Here is a 14,459-nt window from a genome sequence, read left to right as displayed (position 1 = left end):
AAACACGCCCCGTTAAAGCGACTTAGGGTCAAAAATCGAACTAACCCTTGGTTCTCCTGTGATTTGAAAATCCTTTTTCTGCAAAAGAATCAAGCATGGGCCTTGGCGAGGACAACTGGTGAAACAGTTGATTGGCTGCTTTTTAGGCAATTGAGAAATAAATGGACCGGAGGAATAAAAAGGCAAAATCGAGGTATTTTCTTGATGCTATGACAGAGTCTGCTGGTGATCCCGCTCAATTCTGGAAAATTGTTAACTCACTTAAACGAGCAAACTCCATGACTTCCATGCCGAAGCAAATTACATCGGAATCTGTGATCATCAGTGACCAAACTGAAATTTGTGAGGTTTTTAATAAACAATTGATTTCTGCTGGTTTTCTTTTTGAAAGAAAAAATGGCCAACATGATCCTGACCGGTCTATTGTTTCAGTCCCTCTGCCTTCAGCTGATGTGGAAAAGAGTAAGCCGGTTTTTCATTTTCAAAAAGTCACAGAAGATGAGGTCTTATCTGCACTATCTGCTATAGATTCTAAGAAATCATTAGGCGCTGACAATCTGGATCCATATTTACTCAAGTGTGCAGCACCTATTATTGCTGGTGTAGTGACGCATATCTTTAATCAAACATTTGTCGTAGGAAAGATTCCTAAATCTTGGAAAACAGCTTTTGTTTTACCACTCCTCAAGGGAGGTGATGGTAGTGAATTGGATAATTATCGGCCATCTCTAAGCTCTCCTGTTTGGCTAAAATTCTAGAGTCATTGGTGAATAGGCAACTACAATCTTTTTTAACTGTTAACAATACTCTTTATAGTAATCAAATCTGGCTTCAGACCTAAACACAGTACTATTACGGCCACTGTACGTGTTGTAAATTATATTACTAATGCCCTAGATAATAGAAAGTACTGTGCCGCCTTGTTCATAGATTTATCTAAAGCTTTTGACACTGTAGACCATGCGATACTTTTGGGTAAGCTGTCGTCAATAGGACTGGGATTGGATGCCTGTCGTTGGTTTCATGACTATCTAAAGGATAGAAGTCAGGCTGTTAGAGTCGACGGCATCCAGTCGGAGCCATTGGAGTTGGTTAAAGGGGTCCCACAAGGTTCTATACTTGGTCCATTACTGTTCACTCTCTACATAAACAATATTGGTGATGAGATAAGAAAGTGTCAAATTCATTTATATGCTGATGACACTGTCATGTAGTCTATCGCTTCAATGGCTGACCAAGCATAATCACTTTTGGAGACAGATTTTAAGATATTACAAGGGTCTTTTATACAGCTGAAACTTGTTTTAAATGCAAAGAAAACACATTTTATGATTTTTAATAGGTTCAAAAAGTTGGTTGAAAATACACTTGCACTTACGATGGTTCTCGAATGAATCAGGTCTCTGCATATAAATACTTAGGGATATGGTTGGATGATAAACTGTCTTTTAAAATGCATATTGATGAACTTTGTAAACGGCTAAAAATCAAGCTAGGCTTCCTCTATAGAAACAGGACATGTTTGTCTTCTACAAATAGAAGACAAATTGTGCAAGCTACTTTTATGTCTATTATAGATTATGGTGATATTATTTACATGCATGCTACGGCATCAACACTTAAATCGCTGGATGCTACTCATCATTGCGCACTTAGGTTTATTATGGGTGCTAGCTACAGAACTCACCACTGTTTTACATCAAAATGTGGGCCGCTAATGTGGCTTTCATAAAGAACTACACATCTTGTCGCAAGGTTTGACGTCATCCCTCAAGGCACATTTCTACACGCAAACTCCTCGACAAATAGCCTTGCAAGTAACATAGATATTATAGGCGTTTTTAGTTTCTCGTGTGTATTCTCGTTCAGCCTTTTTGAAATGGCATAGCTTGCTACCTTAGCGTCTTTAAATTACTATAATGTATTAAGTTACCCTCTGCCTTTGTAGATAACTAGCTAACCTTAGGTCTCTCCGTCGATCAGAAGCAAGGATGGTTCTGTGCTATGTAACGTTACCGGATTGTAACCACTACTCCAATAAGCACATGTACATGTTATCGTTTTCCAACCTCAGTAAGTGAGAGGCATCACAAGAGCTGTGTGATAAGGTAAGCCCTGTTTGCTAACTGCTAACAAGCACATTTGGTTAGGTCAGAAATCTGTGGTAAGCTAGGTGCTAATGAAGATGATCTGTAATGTTAGGTACGTGTACAACGCACTTTGCCTTATTTACAAGTACAAATAACCAGCATAATGACTTTTGTGCCCTTTATATTGACAACTCTTTAGTGAGCTAGCCAGCTACTTTTTCAGGTGTGAACGTGCTAGCTAGCGTTAGCCCACCAGGGAAAGGATATTTAGCTAGCTAATTAACTTTAGTTCGTGTAGTCTGACTTTGCTTGATTACGTAGACCGGCACCATGGCAAGTATAGTTGGTTAGCTAGCATGTCACCACTTAGAGAAGTCTGACTACAATAAGTTAACTGTGAGCTAATGTTAACTAATTATCTAGCTAATGTCGCTGGATGGGCTAGCTAGTTGGGCACTTTGGTTGCTAGTTAGTTACATTAGCTAAAGTTGGCTGGCTAGCTCACAATACTTTTTTTCCCCCAAACAAAACACAGAAACGGGGTTCTTCAATGTTACCTTTTTATTGACAAGTCTTTAGTGACCTAGCCAGCTAGTTAACGTTAAGCCGGCTCCATGGATAGTTGGTTAGTTAGCATGTCACCACTTAGAAAAGTCTGACTACACGAACAGTGAACTAACGATAGCTAGCTAGTAAGCTAAATATATGTGTACTGAGGCGCCTTAGTTGGCTAGTTAGCTACATTAGCTGAAGCTGGCTAGCTAGCTCACACAGAACTTGTGGGCTCAATGTTGTCCTCATTGTCTTGTTTTGTACGCTTTGTACAAAATAATAAAACGCAGAACCACAGGATGTTTCTTAACATAACTCTTTATTAACTAGTTACAACTACATGTTAGCCTATCTCCAACCACGATCAACTGCCCATTACCTAACCGTCTGGGTGGTCTTAACCAATCACCGCACAGTATGATACGGCGGTAAAATGCATCCAATTATAATTCAGTATGTATTCACATATGAATATTACATCCCCCTTCTTTTAAACAAAATACAAATGTTTTACATATTCTAAGCTTTTCTTTTGGATACATGCTCTGTAGTTTGAACTCAAGGTAAGTAACCATTTATATTGCATACTACACCAACTGAATCAACATAGACTCTGAAACAATGATCCAACATACTGTTACTTTTCAAACAAGGGATTCTCAGCAACTCAGCTTCACTGTAGAAATTACATCTTAACATTTCAAACAAATACAATACCAAAGCATGTCAAGTCAACTTTCAATAACAAGTTTACAGTCTGGAACTCTTTTAGGGCAGCGATCCGCCTACACCCTTTGACATTTCATAGGTCAAGAGAGCTCTGGGCTTGACCTCTCTTCCTGACCTTGTGCGATATGATGTTGAGCATGCTTCTGTGTCAGTCAACAGCTCTTGTGGTGTTGCAGGTAAGTGTGGTGTATGTTGTGCTGTGTGTGTGTTTAGTCCATCACGTTCTCTTTCAGGGGAACAGTTCATCTCATCAGTGTGTTGTTCTTTTGTGTTCAGTAAGTGACGACGATTGCGGCGGTACACTGCTCCTTCTGCTGTGCGGACGTGATATGAACGTTCAGTGTCAGCTGGCTGGATGACGACTGCTGGTTTCCAGAGGCCATGCTCCTGGATTCTAACTGACTCTCCGCCGATCAGTGGTGGCAGTGGTCTAGCTGACCTGTCGTAGTATCGCTTTTGTTGTTGTTGTCTCTGTGCACGTTTTTCATGCATTTCCTTGTAGCTGACAACCTCAGGTTGCAGCTGCTGGTTGGTGCTGGGAAGGGTTGAGCGAAGTCTGCGGCTCATCAACAGCTGGGCTGGTGATTTGAAATTGTCAACTGGAGTGTTGCGGTATTCAAGGAGACTGAGGTAGGGGTCTCTCTTGTCTGCTTTTGCTTTGTCCATGAGTGATTTAGCAATCTGCACAGATTTTTCAGCAAGGCCATTACTTTGAGGGTAATGTGGGCTTGTGGTGACATGTGTGAACTCCCATGCTTTTGTGAAGGATTCAAACTCATTTGATTTGTAACAGGGCCCATTGTCAGATATTAAAGTCTCTACAATGCCATGCCTGGCAAAGGCTGCTTTCAGCTTGTGTATCACAGCTGCAGATGTGGTGCTGTGAAGCTTGTCGAGTTCGAAGTATCTGCTGTAGTAGTCCAATGTTACGATGTAGTCCTCGTTGTTCCAGGTGAACAGATCGGTTGCCACAACCTGCCAGGGTCGGTCTGGGATACAGTGAGGTAACATTGGCTCTTTGGTGTTTGAGGGGCGTCTTTCAAGACAGATGGTGCATCTACCAACAATGTCCTCTATTTGTTTGCACATTCCAGGCCAAAACAAAATGTCCCGTGCTCTCTGTTTGCACTTTTCCATGCCCATGTGTCCAGCATGGATCTTTGTCAAAATCTCTTCTCTGAGACTGGTAGGAATAATGATTTTCTCTCCTTTGAAAATGATTCCGTTGATCTGTGATAGTTCATCACGATGGTTCCAGAATTCTGAGACACTCTGAGGGCATTTTCTCCTCTCCTCAGGCCATCCATCCTGTATGACTTTCCTCAGCTGTGTGAGTTGTGAGTCCTTGTCTGTTTCAGCTTGGATCTCCTTCAGTTTCGTGTCACTAACTGGTAAGTTGCTGTACACAGTGTGCACTTGCATGTCCATGCCCTCACTGAGGCTGCTGTCCTTGTAGGTAAGAAACTTCCTGGAGAGTGTGTCTGCGACAGGGATGTCTTTGCCTGGACGGTGAGTGATTGTGAAGTCGTATTTTTGTAGTTGAAGGATCATTCTCTGTAGCCTTGGCGGGGCTGCAGCTAGTGGTTTCCTCATGATTGACTCAAGGGGCTTGTGGTCGGATTCCACAATGACTTGTCGTCCATATACGTACTGATAGAAACGTTTACATCCGAACAGAATGGCATAGAGCTCCTTTTCGATTTGGGCGTAGTTGATTTCACAGTCTGTGAGAGATTTGGAAGCGTAGCCGATGGGCTTTCCTTCTTGCAGTAGCACTGCACCTAGTCCATACTTCGACGCGTCCACTTGGAGTCTGAGCTCTTTGTTTGGGTCGTAGTAGGCAAGGATTGGTCCTGGTTCTCTCGTGATCAAGTCTTTCACATTCTGGAAAGCAATGTCGTGTTGCTTGTCCCAAAGAAACTCACTGGACTGCTTTAGCAGTTGACGCAGGGGTGCATTAGCATTGGAGAGGCTGGGTGCGAACTTGGATAAGTAGTTGACCATGCCAAGCACTGTTTCCAGCTCTGCACGGTTCTTTGGTGGCTCCATTTCTTTTATGGCTGAGATCTTCTGTGGATCTGGCTTGATTCCATTCGCTGTGAGAAGATGTCCGAAGTAGCTGACCTCTGTAGCGCTGACTGTGCTCTTCTCGGGGTTGAGCCGGACTCCTCTCTCGCGGGACCTTTGCAGCATCGCGCGGAGGTTTCGGTCGTGCTCCTCTTTGGTTCGACCATAAACAAGGATGTCGTCCACAATTGCCACAACTCCGTCGAGGCCTTCATATACTTCGTCAATCTTTCGCTGAAACTCGTCTTGGGCTGAGATAATCCCAAAAGGCAGGCGACGGAACCTGTAGCGTCCAAACGGTGTGTTGAATGTTGTGAGCTTAGATGACTCTTCTGTGAGCTTGATAGCCCAGTAGCCTGATCTAGCGTCCATGACACTGAAGTAGCGTGCTCCCGCTAGCTTGTGCGTGATACCATCTAGCGTCGGTAAAGGGTAATGGGGCCGTTTGATAGCCTTGTTCAAGTCTCTTGGGTCGAGGCATACTCGGAGCTTGCCTGTGCGTGGTTTCTCCACCACCACTAACGCGTTTACCCAGTCAGTCGGTTCTGTAACCTTGGTGACTATGTCAGATTGCTCCATGCTCTCCAACTCTTTCTTCAGACGGGCACGGAGAGCAAGGGGAATCTTTCTCGGTGGGTAGACCACAGGGGTTGCGTCTGGGTCAAGGTGAATGGTACATTCTCCTGGGAATAATCCTATTCCTGTAAAGACATCAGCAAACTCCTCCAGTACATTTTCTGTCTCTACTGGTGCTGTTACTGATAAAACTAGCTTGATGAGGTCCATGTCTAAACATGCTTTAAGACCTAGCACTGCAGGTGCTCTAGTGTCAACAACGTAAAAGTCCAACATCATGTCACTTTCTTTGTATTTGCATTTGAAAGTGCATGTGCCTTTTACTGGGAGCTGTTCACCACCATAACCAGTCAGTCTGCGCATGGTGGGCTGTAGCTCGCACTCAGATGTCAAGCTGCGGTATTTATTCAGAGGAATAATGTTTACTTGTGCACCAGTGTCTAGTTTGAACTTTAGCTTTGTGCCTTGTGTTCCTATCTCAATGTCAGCAAAGGCTTGCTCTGTCTCTGATATGTGACTTTTCTGTGTCACTGAATCAATAAACAGTTCATCATCATTTGACTCTTTGATTGACATTTCATCTTCACTCACTGTGTGTACTGTTTTTCCACGGTAAGCTCTGCACACTTTTGCAAAGTGATTCCATTTACCACATTTAGTACACTGTTTGCCTTTAGCTGGGCAATTTCCTTGTTCGCCATGCACTTTGTATCCACAATATCCACATGTTTTGGGACGTTTTGAGTCTGTGTCGCTCTGTTTTGGAGTTATGTCTCTCTCCGTTCTGAAACGCTCTCTCTGGGCACCGGAGGTGTGCTTTGATGTCTGCCTGACTGCGTGCACTGCTTGTTCACGTGATGCGCTGGTGCTGCCGCGCGAAATGGTTTTCATCTGAGCCTGTGCTAGCTCGTGAGATCTGGCTATGTCGATAGCTTTGTCCAGCGTTAGCTCAGACCCAACGTTCAAAAGTTTCTCTCTCACTCGCGGTGAGTGTATTCCAAATACAATACGGTCCCTGACCATCTCATCCTTGTTTGCATAATCACAGTCTTTCACAAGCAGATGCAGCTCAGTCACAAACTGTTCAAAAGACTCGCTAGCTCCCTGTACTTTCTCATGGAATTTGTACCTAGCGAAAATTGTATTAGTCTTCGGCACAACATATGCTTCAAAACGATCGTAGTATGTTTTCAGTACCTTTGATTCAGCCTCGGTAAGTGTCCATGTGTTGTAAATATCTCTCCCTTTTTCACCGATCCAGAGGAGCAGGTAGCTACATTTTTCCTCTTCTCCTCTTTCCTTCAGAGGACCCGTGAACATTAGCTCCACATGCTGTTTGTACTTACGCCATGCATCGGGTAAGTTTGTAGACTCCCAGTCCATTCGAGGTGAAGGAACTCCAGAAAAATCCATCTTTTAAGACCATTTACTCTGACACCATGTCTTGTTTTGTACGCTTTGTACAAAATAATAAAACGCAGAACCACAGGATGTTTCTTAACATAACTCTTTATTAACTAGTTACAACTACATGTTAGCCTATCTCCAACCACGATCAACTGCCCATGACCTAACCGTCTGGGTGGTCTTAACCAATCACCGCACAGTATGATACGGCGGTAAAATGCATCCAATTATAATTCAGTATGTATTCACATATGAATATTACACTCATACAAATCACATAAACGGTTGTGTACCACAAGTACATCTGTTGTAACGTTACATGATTAATCCAACGACCTGTGAAGTCAGTAAGAAATGTCGGCAGGGATGGAAATGAATCTAGCCGGAGGCTAGTACGTATCAGACGGGGCTAGTAGACAATGTGTCAAATTAGCCTGACACGGCAGTGACATTTTTCCTTTACAAACATCGCATGCCACAGATTTAGGACCTGAATGTAGAAATCGTGGTCTGCTGGCCGATGCCCAATATCCTTGTTACATCCCTAATTGCTGTTCAACTTTCAGACGATACCCCTATAACTGTTGGTCATCCTCAGTGACCTTAAGGCTGAGGGTTTTAACTTTCCTCTTGAGAATTAGAATCAGAAGTACAGTCATATAGCTCATTGCAATACTTCACCACCTCGGGGATAATAGCAACCTTGACTGTCCTGATCATCTAGTTGAGCATTCCAGATGATTCCTCCATCCCAACAGAAATGTCTCATCCACATAATAGGATTTTTGATGTACAGATAGACCAAAGCCCAGTCTATTTTACCGTTACTACAGTCAAGTATGTGGGTTATGTTATTTTAATATAGATGTTACCATTTTTTTAGTAATCAACTTAGCTAGCTAGTAAAAGTAACTTATTTGTTTTGTCTTTCAGATGGACGGACCGGAAACCCAGTGACAACACTCGGGGTCTGTAGCTTCCATTTTCCAGTGGGAAAGAGAAATTGCTCTGTTTACCAGAACAGGTAGTTCATCCACCATGGCAGAAGTGGAAGATCCAGACTGTGGATTGGGAAACAAGAGCAAACAAATAGGATTGAGTGTTGAGTATAATAAACAATGCTTTTTTCTGTCCAGATAAAGATGGTGATACAGCATTGGAAAAAGACCTACCACTGACCAAATGGCTCTTTGTTTTACAGTCCAACAGGAGTGTACCACTCGGGCTATCCGGTGCATGGACGTCCTGTGACAGTGTCATCCGGTTGTGGAGACTACAGCAGATCGAGCCTGTGGACAGACAGGTCAGTAATTTGTCAAATAACAATATTGTTTAAAACATTTATATTTATTATGGATCCCCATTAGCTGCTGCCAAAGCAGCAGCTACTCTTCCTGGGGTCCAGTGAAATTTAAGGCAGTTTATACAATTTTAAAAACATTACAATACATTCACAGATTTCACAACACACTGTGTGCCCTCAGGGCCCTACTCCACCACTACCACACATCTACAGTACTAAATCCATGTGTATGTATAGTGCGTATGTTATCGTATGTGTCTGTGCCAATGTTTGTGTTGATTCAGTCATTGAATCTGTAGATGCATCAACATTTTGACTTTGTCCCCCTTTTCCCCATGTTTTAGACAGGAGGCGTGACATGCGGAACATCAGGCTCACACCACGAGAAGCACCAGCCTCAGCAAGGAGATATGCTGGAAGTGATGTACTCTCTCACTCTGAGGGTACGACATCATTTAAACATCACAGATAAAAAAATTCCCACTGTGCCCATTATACAATTCAATGTGAGTTGTGTTGTACTACTGAATGAAACTGAGGAGATGCACTAGGGCTGGGCGGTATACCGTGTTTTACTATATACCGGTATTTATGCTGGACCCGTTTTGTGTTTTTACTTTACCTTCTATAACTGTATTTGAATGTTTGCTTTGTTAAATGTGATACGGCGTGTGTAACGTCCATTTAAAAAAAAAAAATGTTTACTCTGCTACTTGAGTCATCCCTCTCCACTCTCTCTCATGCCGATTTCCACACAGAACTGGTCCCACCCCATGTCACTCAAGGATCGCATTTGTTGTTGCTTGACCACGAGACACTTTCGTTCAGTCTGCATGGTCAATGCAACAATGTTGATGACAACCATGTTGTTTCCACTTTGATCTTAATAATATAAATCCACAAGTGTTCTATAATTAAAATATTAGTTTGTTTCTTACATTTGCAAACAGCTAGTTTGTATTTTCTTAGAAAGTTTAGCATTAGTGGCTAACACCATTTAGCTTATCACAAGTTAGCTGGCTAACTAGCTAATAAAAGTACTGAGTCAAAGCAAATGTAGCTAGCTAATACTGCCTGATACCAGTACCGGTGGAGGCTTAAATCAGCATGTTGTTTGTGCAACAGTATCTTCTAAATCAAAGAGGAATAGGCAAAGCATGAATATGTTGGCTATATGAATAAAGATTTAATGTAGCCAAAGATTATAGGGTCCCCTAGGAAATACTGAATATCACTTTGGTTCCTACCCTGTCACAATAACTCATCCATGGAATTTTCATTCGTTGTCATGTCAAATACTGTATTCAAAGTGCCCACTTATTTGTATTCTAACTATATAATTATAATAAACATTCTATTTCTATGATTCCAATAGTTCACCCAAGTGTTTTGATCAAAATCGCAATTGCAACATTTGGTTAAATATAAGGCCTAGTATTTTTGCCCGTATCGTGGCAGTGTGGAAATGATCTCAAATGAGTGCAGGAAATGCAGAAATTGATGGAAATGTAGGAAATTATTTTAGGTTGAATTGAACAGTATAAACCAATTCGAATGTGTCACGCACTACTCATGAAGCAAATTTAGAACTTTTTTATTAATCCAAAACATAAAATACTATCAAACATTTTTTTAAAATACCATGATGTGGTATTTTGGCCATATCGCCCAGCCCTAAGGTGCACTAAGACCAGCCTTTGTGATTGAACTTACCTTAACTACATTATTTTAGTTGGCTGCTTTGAACAACACTTGTTTGTAATATAACCTGTTCTGGGAGCCTAGTATATGAACTATGTTGAATATTTTTGGACCAGATACTGACAGGAGGAGCAATATGAGTCAGAGGTCGTCATGGTGATTGGGATAGTGATGGAGGCTTTGCTGGTCCACACAACAAAGAATCAGATGTCCCTTCCAGTGACGTGGAGCTGACCTGGAGCCGGTAAGGTTTGTCTTCATTGAGGCTGATATAGAAATTCTATGACTTGCACCATAGGGACACTTGCCCTCCACTACTGGGGTGGCAGGTAGCCTAGTGGTTAGAGAGTTGGGCCAGTAACCGAAAGGTTGCTGGATCGAATCCCCGAGCTGACAAGGTACAAATCTGTCGTTCTGTCCCTGAACAAGGCCACCCACTGTTCCACGGTAGGCCATCATTGTAGATAAGAATTTGTTCTTCACTGACTTGCCTAGTTAATTGAAGGTAAAAATGAAAATGCTGCACCAGACCATTCGGTTGGGCACCCAGGATCCCAGACCCTGTAACCCAAAGCCCTGACTCCTGCACATCCATTCCTGTGGCCATTTGCCTTGATGCCTCACCGGATGGTCTGGTGCCCTCCTCCACATTACAGACAACACCCCATCCAATGACTGATCTGAGCACCCTTTTTTCTTAGCAGCGACGGAGTAACATGCCTGGTCCTTACCGCTGCTCCATCATTGCTGTCCATCAACCACCCTCTCCTCATGGTGTGCCAGTTGGGTTTGGTGCGCTGTCCAACTGTTGCCTGCCATATAGGCAACAGTTGGGGAAATATGGGGCAAATTGGGGGCAAAAAAACTGAACGCAGATTTTTCTAAATCTGTGGACTGAAGGGATCTCTAGTGTTATCCATTCCTGTGAACGGGTTTGGTAACTTCTGGTTCTTATCTTAATTAATGAAGTTACAGATGGAGGGAGTTTCTGTAAGATTGCTTTGTAAATAAATAAAAGAGAATGTAGCTCTCCTATAGAAAAGAGGTCCATCCCACATTATACAGGCTACAATGAGTCCTAAAATTGTCCCATGTAATAAAACGTATTGCGGAATGGTAGACTGCGTCCAAGGGTTTTAAAACAGGTTGCCGCATGTAAACAATATCACCAACATCCAATACAGGGAGAAGCGTTGCTTGAACAAACTTCTATTTTTAATACTAAGGCATGATTTATTCGATATTAAAAAAAACTCTCATAGATATCATCCTAACCAACTTGCCCTCTAAATACACCTCTGCTGTTTTCAACCAAGATCTCAGCGATCACTGCCTCATTGCTTGCATCCGTAATGGGTCAGCGGTCAAACGACCTCCACTCATCACTGTCAAAGGCTCCCTGAAACATTTCAGCGAGCAAGCCTTTCTAATCGACCTGGCCCGGGTATCCTGGAAGGATATTGACCTCATCCTGTCAGTAGAGGATGCCTGGTTATTAAAAAAAAATGCCTTCCTCACCATCTTAAATAAGCTTGCCCCATTCAAGAAAATTGGAGCCAGGAACAGATATAGCCCTTGGTTCTCTCCAGACCTGACTGCCCTTAACCAACACAAACAAATCCTGTGGCGTTCTATATTAGCATCGAACAGCCCCCGTGATATGCAACTTCTCAGGGAAGATAGAAACCAATATACACAGGCAGTTAGAAAAGCCAAGGCTAGCTTTTTCAAGCAGAAATTTGCTTACTGCAACACAAACTCCAAAAAGTTCTGGGACACTGTAAAGTCCATGGAGAATAAGAACACCTCCCAGCTGCCCACTGCACTGAGGATAGGAAACTCTGTCACATCCGATAAATCCACTATAATTGAGAATTTCAATAAGCATTTTTCTACAGCTGGTTATGCTTTCCACCTGGCTACCCCTACCGCGGTCAACAGCAAGCCTTCCCCATTTCTCCTTCTCCCAAATCCAGTCAGCTGATGTTCTGAAAGAGCTGCAAAATCTGGACCCCTACAAATCAGCCGGGCTAGACAATCTGGACCCTTTCTTTCTAAAATTTTCAGCCGAAATTGTTGCAACCCTTATTCATTGGCCTGTTCAAACTCTCTTTCGTGTCGTCTGAGATCCAAAAGATTGGAAAGCAGCTGCTGTCATCCCCCTCTTCAAAGGAGGGGACACTCTAGACCCAAACTGCTACAGACCTATATCTATCCTACCCTGCCTTTCTAAGGTCTTCGAAAGCCAAGTCAACAGATTACCGACCATTTCGAATCCCACCGAACCTTCTCCGCTATGCAATCTGGTTTCCGAGCTGGTCATGGGTGCACCTCAGCCACGCTCAAGGTCCTAAACGATATCGTAACCGCCATCGATAAGAAACAATACTGTGCTGCCGTATTCATTGACCTGGCCAAGGCTTTCGACTCTGTCAATCACCACATCCTCATCGGCAGACTTAATAGCCTTGGTTTCTCAAATGACTGCCTCGCCTGGTTCACCAACTACTTCTCAGGTAGAGTTCAATGTGTCAAATCGGATGGCCTGTTGTCCGGGCCTCTGGTAGTCTCTATGGGGGTGCCACAGGGTTCAATTCTTGGGCCAACTCTTTTCTCTGTATACATCAATGATGTCGCTCTTGCTGCTGGTAAGTCTCTGATCCACCTCTACGCAGACGACACCATTCTGTATACTTCTGGCCCTTCTTTGGACACTGTGTTAACAACCCTCCAGACTAGAGGTTGACCGATTAATCGGAATGGACGATTAATTAGGGCCGATTTCAAGTTTTCATAACATTTGGTATTTTTGGCCACCGATGTGCATTTTTGAAAAATTTTATATGTGTGTGTGTGTGTGTATGTATGTATGTATGTGTATATGTATGTATGTATGTGTATATGTATGTATGTATGTATGTATGTATGTATGTATGTATGTATGTATGTATGTGTTTTTATTTCTTGTTAAAACATTTTTTTTTTTTTAAAACCTTTTATTTAACTAGGCAAGTCAGATTAAGAACACATTCTTATTTTCAATGACGGCCTAGGAATGGGGGTTAACTGCCTTGTTCAGGGGCAGAACAACAGATTTTTACCTTGTCACCTCTGGGATTTGTTTTTGCAACCTTCCGGTTACTAGTCCAACGCTCTAACATTGCACTCCACGAAGAGCCTGCGTGGCAGGCTGACTACCTGTTACGCAAGGGCAGCAAGAAGCCAAGGTAAGTTGCTAGCTAGCATTAAACTTATCTTATAAAAAAACTATCAATCTTAACATGATCACTAGTTAACTACACATGGTTGATGCTATTACTAGTTTATCTAACGTGTCCTGCGTTGCATATAATCGATGCGGTGCCAGTTAATTTCTCATCGAATCACAGCCTACTTCGACAAACGGGTAATGATTTAACAAGCGCATTTGCATGAAAAAAAGCACTGTCGTTGCACCAATGTACCTAACCATAAACATCAATGCCTTTCTTTAAAATCAATACACAAGTATATATTTTTAAACCTGCATATTTAGTTGATATTGCCTGCTAACATGAATTTCTTATAACTAGGGGTGTTGTCACTTCTCTTGCGTGCTGTGCAAGCAGTCAGGGTATATACAGCAGTTTGGGCCGCCTGGCTCATTGCGAACTGTGAAGTCCATTTCTTCCTAACAAAGGCCGTAATTTATTTGCCAGAATTGTACATAATTATGACATAACATTGAAGGTTGTGCAATGTAAGAGGAATATTTACTTAGGGATGCCACCCGTTAGGTCACCATAGCAGCACCCACCTTTAGCACGCGCTTCAGCAGGTATATCTCTCTGGTCCCCCCTAAAGCCAATTCCTCCTTTGGCCGTCTCTCCTTCCAGTTCTCTGCTGCCAATGACTGGAACGAACTACAACATTCTCTGAAACTGGAAACGCTTATCTCCCTCACTAGCTTTAAGCACCAGCTGTCAGATTAGCTCACAGATCACTGCACCTGTAAACAGCCCATCTATCTATCTACCTACCTCATCCCCATACTT

The 14,459-nt window shown here is 42.6% G+C and overlaps 1 long non-coding RNA gene across 1 annotated transcript; it reads left to right on the top strand.

Annotated features, from left to right (window-relative positions):
• Positions 1–1,640: 1,640 nt before the first annotated feature.
• On the top strand, positions 1,641–13,296 carry LOC106582451 (uncharacterized). Its single transcript, XR_001323309.3, has 5 exons — positions 1,641–2,108; positions 8,355–8,522; positions 8,623–8,724; positions 9,069–9,167; positions 10,542–13,296. It is a non-coding gene; the product is annotated as an uncharacterized LOC106582451 (long non-coding RNA).
• Positions 13,297–14,459: the final 1,163 nt, after the last annotated feature.

Source organism: Salmo salar, chromosome 21 (assembly GCF_965601325.2).
Source record: "Salmo salar chromosome 21, fSalSal1, whole genome shotgun sequence".
Taxonomy (NCBI): Eukaryota; Metazoa; Chordata; class Actinopteri; order Salmoniformes; family Salmonidae; genus Salmo; species Salmo salar.
The sequence above is the reverse complement of the archived record's forward strand: the minus strand, read 5'-3'. Positions and strand labels throughout refer to the sequence as shown.